General features: G+C 30.4%; 2 protein-coding genes across 3 annotated transcripts in view; one reads left to right on the forward strand and one right to left on the reverse strand.

Annotated features, from left to right (window-relative positions):
* LOC145283568 (uncharacterized) overlaps positions 1–1667 on the reverse strand; it is a 138801-nt gene extending 137134 nt beyond the window's left edge. Inside the window, exon 1 of the mRNA XM_080132477.1 lies at positions 1502–1667. The gene's annotated coding sequence lies outside the window, so the exon portion shown is untranslated. The remainder of the gene's footprint in view (positions 1–1501) is intronic.
* Positions 1–12500, forward strand: part of LOC145283567 (equilibrative nucleoside transporter 1-like) — a 190972-nt gene that overhangs the window by 40114 nt on the left and 138358 nt on the right. The window lies entirely within an intron of this gene.

Here is a 12500-nt window from a genome sequence, read left to right on the forward strand (position 1 = left end):
TATACATACATATATACATATATATATATATACATATACATATATCTACATATATATATTTATACAAGAGCACTGCCAGATATATAAATTACCTTTGCGTGAAATTTGCAAAAAATAGGCTTAGTCGTTTCGGAACTTATAAGGAAGGAACTCACACACATAAAATGATTTTTAAATAATAGTATATATATATATATATATATATATATATATATATATATATATATATATATATATACTAGCAGGCCACCCGGCGTTGCCCAGTTGTAAAATACGCCTAAATATGGCATATTAATTAATACAGATTTCGTATTTCTTATTAAAGAGCCAATTCTCTAATGATTATCATATTGTACCTAATATAGAGTGATGATTTCAAACGTTACAGCATGAATTGAAACCAAAATATTTCGGACTTCAGCCTTAGTTGTTAACGTTTGAATTGCCGACGGATAGATAAGGAAACGTTAAAAATTAAATGCCTTTAAATGCATATTTGCGCACATGCAAAAATAACAGATCAGTTGAATTACAAGTTCCAGCTATTTCATGAGGCATTTTCTATTACAGATACTAACAACGTTCACATAGCTGGGGGATTGCTTACTATGACATTACTGTACCACATACATACGACATACCATACGTGTATACATTTCCAGTAGATTCGTACATTTCTCTTTTATGGTGATAATGACCTCGTGTGCAATCCATTCCGAGTATGTGTCTTATCAGTATATGCCTTATCAGAATCAAACATCTGCGCATGGATGCATACATTCCATCACGGTTTGAATTTCCAGAAGAAATTAACGAAAAACTCATATAGGTGTCGAGGGTGTAGTGGTATAACCGAACAAAAACGGGAAGGCGGGGATTTATAGAATTTTTGTGTTGATGAAGCGTTACAAAAACATAATCAACACACACACACACACACACACACACACACACACACACACACACACACACACACACACACACACACACATATATATATATATATATTGTGTTTTCCTTCCAGATATAGATATAGCATTGCATCGTATGTAACCTAGCTCTATCTCACCTCTTCTGGTGAGAAGCATTCGGCTTTGAAATACCTACTTATAAAGAGGGTTTGTAACACCCACTTGATCTCATTTCTCTATTGAATTGATAAATAGAGCTATATATATCAGTGTGTGTGTATGTGTGTGTGTGAGAGAGAGAAAGAGAGAGAGAGTGAGTGAGTGAGTAAGTGAGAGATAGATTTATAACATTTTATTTTACATTGAATGAAATTACATTTCCACAGTCAGTCTAAGGATGTTAAAGATGTTTAATAATGTATGCTAAAATAAATTATGACTATGGACAAACGACTAAAATTGTTGACGCAGAGAATGGAAAAATGCCCGAACGAAAGAGCATGCATATAATGTGAAACCTCCATTAAAATGTCATGAATAAAAAATGCTTACACTTAGATTCTTAATATTCAAGAAAACCAGTCACTTACATGTTGTCTTTTATTGCTCAGTTGGTTGAGTGCTTGCTTCGCATGCAAGAGGCTTGGGTTTCGAATCCTGAGTTCGGATGGGTTTTACTGATGAGCCCATATGAGGGCGAAACTCGAGTCTTGAACTTCCGGCTTTTTGGCTTTCGTGGCGCTTGTTGGCTGCGATGATGTCTGGGAGTGGAAATAATTATATATATATATATATATATATATATATATATATATATATTAGAAGTTGGTATATTTAGGTAGCATTTTTTCATTCACACAAAAATTATTAAATGCAGCAGAGACACTTTGCTTTATGACTGTTTTTTTTTTTTTTAATTTTTCGATTTTCCGTATAATCTTTTTTGTATCAAAATCAAAAACACGGGTTTACAAATATAAAAAATAAAAGAAAGAAAAACACAAATTCCACTACTTTCTGTAAATATTAGTTGCACTCCAGGGGTGGGGGTAATACCATCGACACTCTACACGCTAAGGTCCACATCTACGTTTTATCGAAGCTGATGTCAGCTCATATAAATCTCTTGGAGCTTAGTCCAAGCCATGATAGTGTCCGACTCGCAACTGTCATCAACCGGACACTGTCCTCAACTGTAAATGTTATCGACCGTCGCAAACTGTCCTCAATGTCGTAAAACCCAGTCACTTTTAAAACTAAGTTTAAAATTATATCTGGTTCTTTTGTTCTCGCCATCTGCCACAAGTTGAGCAACAACCTAAGCTTAGCTCTACTTTATGTCTGGTGATGAACAATTTCCGGTATAGAAATTGCGCCACACAAGGCATGAATCCATTTGATGTAAGAAGCTAACAAGAACGGAAGATGGTTATTATTTCAAACTTATTCCCTGTCTTTGTGTATACCTTTTCGTATTTCTTTTTATATTCTAACACTTGGGCGAGGGTGGGGTGGGAAACGTTTAAAATATCACAAATACAACCTCGATAAAACTACTCATCGGTTGACTGGAACGTCAATATTTTTATGCAGATAATCTGGTCTAATATTTTTACTAACATCGAAGTGTGACAATGATATTCTTTTTCTTAATCGACAATAATGAATTGCAATTGGATTCTTATATAACATAGTCGTTATTCTTCTTCAACGGTATCCTAGCATTTTAACACTCGGATTCACACGTTGTGTCTTGAGACAGTCGCATAAGAAAAAAAAAACAAACAAAAAATAGAATTCAACTCTGCTTTTCCAGTTGAAATAACATGTGTTATTTATTCATGGTCCTTCTAAAATAACACATTGCCTCGTTTTAAAAAAGTTTTTAGTTTATCTCGTCTGCCATGTGGTTTACAAAACCCTGCCGTCTCGACAAGGCTTAAAAGTCTCTCGCCGCTACCACGTGGCTACACGTCCATCTCACCAGATTCGCATTTTTCTACGTAGTTCATTTTTTCTCTTCCTCTTTTTTCTTCACTTCCTCCGATGTTACGTATCTTCCCACACTTGCTTGGTCATTTGCAATTGTGTCATGCGGCTGTTGCTGCTACAAGTTATAGCGGCTCTGTTACACTTATATCAAATCTGTTGCTTCATAAAATATCTCACTCCTGACGCAATCCTCTACCTGTATAATAGTTGGAACAGTGAGTAGACAACGCGAAAATAACAACATTTCAAAATACAACCGCTGAGATTGGCCAACATTTCAAAATACAACCGCTGAGATACAACGCACGGCTCTTTACAAACAGACTTATCTTTCTCCAACTGTATAACATGGCAAGAAAGAAGAAGAAAAAAAGAAAACACCATACTGAGGATGGTGTTTGGATCCGAAATATGATTATATTATAAATTTCAAACAAGTAAAATATTCGTATATTTTCCTAATATTACGTTGTGATTTGTCTTTCAAGCGCACTTGATGCGTTTTTTCGTTTATTAACGCATATAGATGTTTATATGAAATGCAAATTGTTCATTTCAACTTGCCAATATATTTTTACTTCTTTCTGCGCATGCGCAAATTCAATTTATTTCTTCAAGTCGTTTAATATTACATTATCTCTCGATAGTCACATTGGTAGGAGCGCTGTTTTGATTTCGATCCAAGCTGATGGCACATTAGTCATTTTTATTTTTTAACTTTTGAAATCAGTACTATATATTAGGTACAATATAATATTCAATAGAGAATTGATTATGTAATAATCAATACGAAAATCTGCGTAAATTAAAATATATTTAAGCGTATTTTACAACCCAGAAAGATTAGGCGTTTCCTACCCCCGCTAGTTCTACAATAAATTTATCCCGTCTGGTTACAGATTTAATTCTAGTAAAATTGTTCCAATCAGAAAAAGTAAGTTTTCAAAGTCAGCTCAATATAATAAAATTAAATTAAACGTTTGGTTTCGATTCTTGCTGATGGCATCCAACTCATCTTATTTAACTTTGGAAATCACCACTATATATTAATATTCGATAGAGAATTGGCTCTGTAATAATAAATAAGAAATTAGTATGAATTAACATACATTTAAGCGTATTTTACGGCCCGTTGGTTTATTAAAAATATTAAGGGTTGTGACCATAAATCTCTTAAATTTAGTATAAACATTTTTGCCTTATCCGCATTATCAATAACATACATTATTTTCTATTTATGTGTGATAATAAAAAAAAGTTGAAGATTATGCTTGTGTTTCTCGCAAATAGTTTAAGGTTGTCGATACTCATGGGATGGTTTATTATTTCTTTTGTATTAGTAAATTGTAATCCAGTCTGAAATTTCCTTAATTAAGAGGGGTCATGACTATCCTCAAAAGTGACGGTGATAGTGAATCTCCTTGAATTCTTCATCTCAAATAGCTATTATCCTGCAGCTGCCAGTAAAAGTTTCCATGTTATCATTGTTTGCATTTTAAAAATTAAATTGACGATCTTATCTGGTATCGTGAACATCCTCAAGCCATCTATTACCCATGCTTTTTTTTTGATTCTGTCGTAAGCTGTCTTGTAGTCGGTTCGTGCCATGACTATTTTCTTTTTCTACTTTGCACGTCCTTCAGGATCGTTAATCTATGCATAGCAAACCATGCATCTCTCTTTTCCTTCCTTTTTCTCGGAAAGTACTCCACGATTATTAGAGGAGTGATAAATTTGTTCTGTCTCTTGTACTGCTAGAATTTTCCACATGATTCTTAAGCAAGTTATGGGCCTGTAGTTGTTTGGGTAGTTCTTTTTTTTGTATTGATGTGATTCTCCCCTTTGTCATATATTTGAGCACGTCTCTTTCGTGGATACAACGTTTCAGGTTTTTAGTTAGTATTTTCTGTTGTATCGTGCATTTTTGAACCAGTATACGTGTATTCCATCTTGAACTCCCGGTGTCCAGCTTGGAGTGTTCTTGAATTTTTCCTCTTTAATTTTTTGTGACCCTTCTTCAGTTTATCGAAACCCTTTTTTCATGTTTTTCAGCCATTTTGGCATTTCTGTTATGGCCTTCTCGCTTGTTACATTAGAGTTTTGTTTCTTTCAAGTGTTGTTGATTTTGTTGTTCCTTTGTTTATGTTTTGATAAAAATAACCGTCGCTATTTTCAATGGCAGTGTTTTGTTTGCACTGTTTCAATTTGGATCTGTATGATCTCAATCTCTGTGCTTTTTAGGAAAGAAACATGTATTACAGGTAAAGTGAGTTGAGTAATACCGTTCCTCAACGGTTGAGCGTGTGCAACTTCAAAGGAAGTGACGTCATTCCTTTCCAATTTTTTCTTTCATTTCTGTTGCTTTGATAGTGTCTGCTTTCAAAACTCCCACGTATTTGTAGGCGATTTGTTCCACTAATTCGCTCATCAACGTTTGGTTGGGTAGTTCCATACCTTCTGTCGTTTCTAGTTTTCGTTTTTTTATAAGAAGTAGTGCGTATTTTTCCATTTGGATATCCTGGCTGAAGATCTTGTTAGTGTTTATTCGTGTATCTAGTTCCTTTTTGGTCGTTGCAAAAAGTTTCAGATCGTCCATGTAGATCAGGTGATTCACTTTTTCCTCTATATTAGAGAACTTGTATCCCGCTTGGCACCTTCTCAGTATATTGTTCAGGGGCATCATAGTTATGATGAACAGCAACAGTGATAGTGAATCTCCTTGGAAGATGCCTTTTGTATGTTAATTTCTGTTATGTGTTGTCCATCAACTGTCAATTCCAGTATCCATGTTTCATTGCATTTTCAATCACGTTGATTATCATGCTCGGTGTTTTATATATATTTTAAACATTCTTTTATCCATGATTGGGGGATCCTGTCGTATGCTTTTTTGTAGTCGATCCATGCCATGGCTAAATTCTTTCGCCTTCTTTTTACCTCCTTTAGGATCTTTTGATCTATGTTTAGCAGATAATGTGTTCCTCTTTTTCCTCTCTGACATCCTTTCTGTTTATCGGGGGAAAATCCATAATTATTCATGGAGTGGTAGATTTGTTCCCTCAATTGTGCTATTAGTATTGTCCACATCGTGGGTAATCACGTGATAGGGTTATAGTTGTTGTATGTGGTTTCTTTCTCTGTATCCTTATGTATCAGTGTAGTTGTACATTTTGTCATCCAATCTGGCACGTTTGTTTCCTGTATACATCTTCTCACGTTTTGAGCTAGTCTTACGTGTAATTTTGTGAATGTTTTGAACCAGTATGCATGTATCCCGTCGTGCCCTGGTGTTCTCCAGTTTGCCATTTTTCCTGATTTCATTCACTGTTCCTTCTTCTATTTGTTGTAACTCTCCTTTCATGTCTTTCAGCCATTCGAAATTTCTATTGTTATCCTGTCGTTCTTCCCATATCTTAATCCAGTAGAGTTTTGTTTTTGTCGGGTTTGCTCATTTTGTTTTTGTTTTTCCTCCGTTCACATTTTGGTAGAATTGGCTTTCGTTGTTTTCAAATGTCCCGTTTTTCTTGCATTGTTCAGTGTTGTATCTATAATAATAATAATAATAATAATAATAATAATAATAATAATAATAATAATAATAATAATAATAATAATAATAATAATAATTTTCTTGAGCTTGACAGTTTTCCAACGGCAGTACACAGGCTTTGCTAGTAATACATAAACAAAAGAGCAACATACATTAATACTAAAGGAAATACATTACAATCCCAATACAATCAATACAGACACATGTTCAAGGGGTCAAACATAGAGAATATTCGTACATAATGCATAAGTAAATATTACTCAAAACTTGCCGATCAGTTCTGGAAGTTTATGTGACTTCTACTAGAAGAAATATGTAAAGAACATCATTTTTATGAAAACGGCGCTTAGATGTCCAACTTGTAGGAGCACGTCCAATGATATTGCAAAGCAAGGCAGAAAGAGAAAGCGAGAGAGAGAGAGAGAGAGAGAGAGAGAGAGAGAGAGAGAGAGAGAGAGAGAGAGAGAGAGAGAGTTGTATTTTATTCTGCGTTATTATACAATCATCGTATACTGATGTAAAGAAAACTCTTCTACTTATTTTTCTAAGGTTAATAAGATAAGTCGGATATCAGTCCAAGAGAGATTTTAAAATATTTTTTATTCTATTTTATAACTTTAATGGCTTCAAATTTTTATATACTATTTCAGTCTATATCACACGACCTCGATCTTATTTTATAGAGTTTATATCGCTCTTGAGTATTTTTTGTTTATCTCTTTCGCCTCTTGTTCCTGTGTTATTTTAACAGTTAAAGGTAATAAAACTAACTATAAAACAAAAGATTAAAGTAGTCCATTATAATCAATATACTACATAACCTTAGTTCAATACAATATATATATATATATATATGTGTGTGTGTGTGTGTGTGTGTTTGTGTGTAATATATATATGTATATGTGTGTGTATGTATATATGTATATATATATGTATATATGTATATATATATGTATATTAAATGAAGTTAACAAAGAAAATATATTATCAAAGCCAACTTATCAAGATAGAAAAAGTTCAACACGGTTAAGAGCAACAATTAAATATAGTAAGTAAAAGATGATGAATAAAACTTAACTTTATGATATCATCAGATCAATAAGAAAGATAATAAGAGAGATAAATCTTTTAAGACAATGTCATTTCGAAGCTAAATGCCCCTCATCAGAAGAGGAGAAGACACAACATTACACAAAATATAAAGAATATAAATAAACGCAAGCAAGACATGTAACGGATTAAGTAAAATAAAAATTAAAATATTAAGATATAATTACACATAAATGATTCAGTATACGATGATTGTATAATAAAGTTATATGTAACTATTATTCATTACCTTTTATTTAATATATATATATATATATATATATATATATATATATATATATATATATGAGTGTGTGTGTGTGTGTCTGTGTATTACAATACAAAAATGCGAGCATGAAAATATGGTTAGGCTTAAACATGGAAAAGTAAAGGACTCGTTGTTAAAATTGGAAAAGAAAAAGACAAGATATTACAATAAATATATAATAATTTTCTAACTTAAAACATTGCAGCATTAAAATTGATTATATAATGTTATAAATTGAATTTTAACAAAATTCTTGATGATTTTCCCATGATTTTTTCCAGGCGTCCACTTGTTCTTTGTTTAATTTCTGTCTTATTTTTGCCCCCATATACACATATATAATGACAATCTACGGCACTCGTCTGCTTTCAATAAAATACCCCCTAATAATCATCTCCGTTTTATGCTTTCATTCTCTCTGTTTAACTTGTTACTTTTCTTTTCGCGGCAGCAAAAATTAGTAGCAACAGTAGTTGCTGAAGCGACGTGATTGCTATGGAATCAGTCATAAAAAAAACGTCGTTCTCCTCCTTACATATTTTTAATATTTTGAACACCAAATAATTCATTTATAATTTTGTTTTACTGTACGAAAATTGAAATTTTCATTTCACAATATAGCCCAGAAGGTGATCTATAAATTGTTATAATTGTTTGACATTTGGTTGAAAAATGAGTGAGCGGTGAAGCTTTCAAGCAGTTCTAAATGACTAAAACTGCCACTTAACCAGATATTCAAACACGGCTGTTCTTGACTTTGAAACCACAGCAGAAAGTTTTAGTCTTATATATATATATATATATATATATATATATATACACACACACACACACACACACACACACACACACACACACACACACACACATATATATATATATATATATATATATATATATATATATATATATATATATATATATACATATTGCGTATATTTATGCATCATCTTCTCATTTTGAATAGCACGGAGTTATTCTATTTTACAATTTTTCTTTTTATCTTCTCCAATCTCTGAATAGTCCTTTTTGTGTTTTTCTCGAAATTGTATAAGTTGGATCCATAATCGAGAGCGCTTTCAAAAGAAGTGCTTCTATCATCCTCAGGCATATTGTAGAAATAAATGTAGAAATTGTTTTTTTAAATTACATATATATACATTTTTTTCATAGTCACGTGGGAACTTGTTACAAGTTAGGTGGGCGGACTTTTTTTTTATTTATATATTAAATATATTTATATACATATACACACACATACATATTCGAAATTTATCCCAAATATTTCCAAACGTTTTGGCTGCACTCATAATTAATATTATTTATCTGAGGCTTCTTTGTTTTAATGTACAACGCCTCGAGTATTCTTAGCCTATTTACATTTCTCTCACTCTGCAATACTCTTGTATTTTCTACCATAGTTCTTCGAAATTCCGAATGATGGCAGACTTTTCCCTTCAAATGTTGTGATATGGAGCTAGAGTCAGGGAGGTGGAGAGTCAATCTTCGCGACAATGTGTTAGTTGTTGACCCAATGTAGCTACTAGTATTGGAGATACACTCTGCTATTGCGCAGCTGAATTTGTAAACTACATTGGTCCTTTCTAACAGGACACTTGCCTGCGAAATGTTTTTCATTACAAGGCTTGTTGTCTGTATTTTTTTATAATATATAATAAATTTTATTTTTTTTATTATTATTGGGAGCCACGTATCTACGGATTATATTTTTAAGAATACTTTCATCGATTTTTGAGTACTTGTGTAACCAGTTACGGTGATATATATTAACAGGTTGATAATTTTCTTGGATATTACTAATTTGATTCAAATTGCTAATGGCTAGTTTTATTTCTTTTTCTACAAGAGAGTTTGGGAATTGATTATTTACTAACACTTGTTTTATATTTTTAATTCATTAAAGAATATTTATTTTGTTTGAGGAAATCAGCTTTGTACGATGTATAAGATTCCTTGTTATATTCGTTTTATAACGGAATGGACATTCGCTTTTAAAATTTAAAATACAGGGATTAACAGATGTAGGTTTTTTTTTAAAAACGGAGGTGATAAATTCATCGCTACTAGAGTAAATGAGAACGTCTAAAAACTAGATTTTATTATTAGTACTTAGTTCGTATGTGAAGTTAAGAAAGGAAATATTCTGAAATATACCCTTTAAATATTCTATTTCCTCTGTGTTATTGGTAAGAATTAATATATCGTCAACATATCGAACATAAATAGGAGGCTTCTCTATCAAATTAAATACTGTGTTTTCTAGATTAGCCATAAAAAAGTTACTAAATGTTGGTCCCAAAGAAGCCTCAGATAAATAATATTCATTATGAGTGTAGCCGAAACGTTTAGAAATATTTGGGATAAATTTCGAATATGTATGTTTATATGCATATGTATGGAAATATATTTAATATAATAAAAAAAGTCCGCCCACCTAACTTGTAACAAGCTACCACGTGACTATGAAAATATGTATATATATGTAATTTAAAAAACAATTTCTACATTTATTTCAACAATATGTCTGAGGATGATAGAAGTACTTCTGTCGAAAGCGCTCTCGATTATGGATCAACTTATAAAATTTCGAGAAGAACACAAAAATAATTATTCAGAGATTGGAGAAGATAAAAAGAAAAATTGTAAAACAGAATAACACCGTGCTATTCAATAATATATATATATATATATATATATATATATATATATATATATATATATATATATATATATATATATATATATATATATATATAATGGTTCGACTCCTTGCTAATGAAGTCAGACATGACTTCTGTTGGCGGGGTTCGAATCTCTGGACTGGCGTTAATCGTGACACCCTGCACTGATGTTTCCCGAAATGCTGAAACAGTAGTACCTGTGGATATTTAATAATTATTATAGTAAAAAAAAAAAAAAAAAAAAAAATAATGATGATGATGATGATGATGATAACACTATATATATATATATATATATATATATATATATATATAAACAAGAAAATTGATGATAGAAATAAAACATAATGATCAAAATATTTATTAATCTATTAGAAATTTAAAAAGGAAATCCTATAAAAACTTTGAACTCTTGGGCTAAGATTTTTTTTGAATTAATAAATATTGCAATTTATTCAATTTTTATCTTGCAATATTAATGTACTAATAATTTTCGCAATATTTTTATATTATATATACTTATTTAAACGCATCATTTATATATATATATATATATATATATATATATATATACATATATATATATACATTTTTGAATATATATATATAATATGTATAAAAAGTTGTTTAATCAATGATCTTGCTTTATTAATATTGCAAGATCAATACACACTAAGCATCTTTATGAATATAACTTTAGTAAATAAGTAACTGACAGAAGATGACGAATCATTATCCTGATTTTTTTTGGGATGGGGTTGTTAAGAACACACCGTCAATACAGACACAGATCCTAAACAGCCGTCCGTCAAGGCAAACCAGAGTAAAGTTTGGTACAAGACGGTATTCTTACCCCTAATATGGGAATCGCGCGGGGGTTATCAGAGCAGATGTTTTTTTTTTCGCGCAGAATCACATCGTTTGGCGGTTGATTTTTTTTTTCAGTCACAAAAGAAATACAACTGACGAATGCTTGTGTGTGGGGAAGTGTAGTGTATCGGTTTCGTCAAAACACACGTTTATTTTTTATTTAACATGTTTAAAACCTGTGTTATATATTACGTATTTATTTTTAAGTTAAAAGTTTTATAACTTGTGTTATATATTAAGTATTTAACTTTAATTTAAAAGTTTTATAACTCGTGTTATATATTAAGTATTTGTTTTAATTTAAAAGTTCTATAACTCGTGTTATATACTAAGTATTTATTTTAAGTTGAAAGGTTTATAACTTGTGTTATATATTAAGTATTTAGCTTTAATTTAAAAGTTTTATAACTCGTGTTATATATTAAGTATTTATTTTAATTTAAAAGTTTTATAACTCGTGTTATATACTAAGTATTTATTTTAAGTTGAAAGGTTTATAACTTGTGTTATATATTAAGTATTTAGTTTTAATTTAAAAGTTTTATAACTTGTGTTATATATTAAGTATTTATTTTAAGTTGAAAGTTTTATAACTTGTGTTATATATTAAGTATTTTTTTTAATTTAAAAGTTTTATAACTTGTGTTATATATTAAGTATTTAGTTTTAATTTAAAAGTTTTATAACTTGTGTTATATATTAAGTATTTAGTTTTAATTTAAAAGTCTTATAACTCGTGTTATATATTAAGTATTTATTTTAAGTTGAAAGTTTTATAACTGTTGTTATATATTAAGTATTTATTTTAAGTTGAAAGTTTTATAACTGTTGTTATATATTAAGTATTTATTTTAAGTTGAAAGTTTTAAAACTTGTGTTATATATTAACTATTTATTTTCAATTTAAAAGGTTTATAACTTGTGTTATATATTACGTATTTAGTTTTAAACTAAAAGTTTTATCATGTTTGTTATATGTAAAGTATTTATTTGAAGTTAAAAGTTTTATAAGTTTTGTTATATATTAATTATTTATTTTACGTTAAAAAGTTTAAAGCTTGTGCTATATATTAAGTATTTATTTTTAAGTTAAATTTTAAGTTAAATTTAAGTTAAGT

Source organism: Euprymna scolopes, chromosome 8 (genome assembly GCF_053919585.1).
Source record: "Euprymna scolopes isolate OS-2025 chromosome 8, ASM5391958v1, whole genome shotgun sequence".
In the NCBI taxonomy this organism is placed as follows: domain Eukaryota; kingdom Metazoa; phylum Mollusca; class Cephalopoda; order Sepiida; family Sepiolidae; genus Euprymna; species Euprymna scolopes.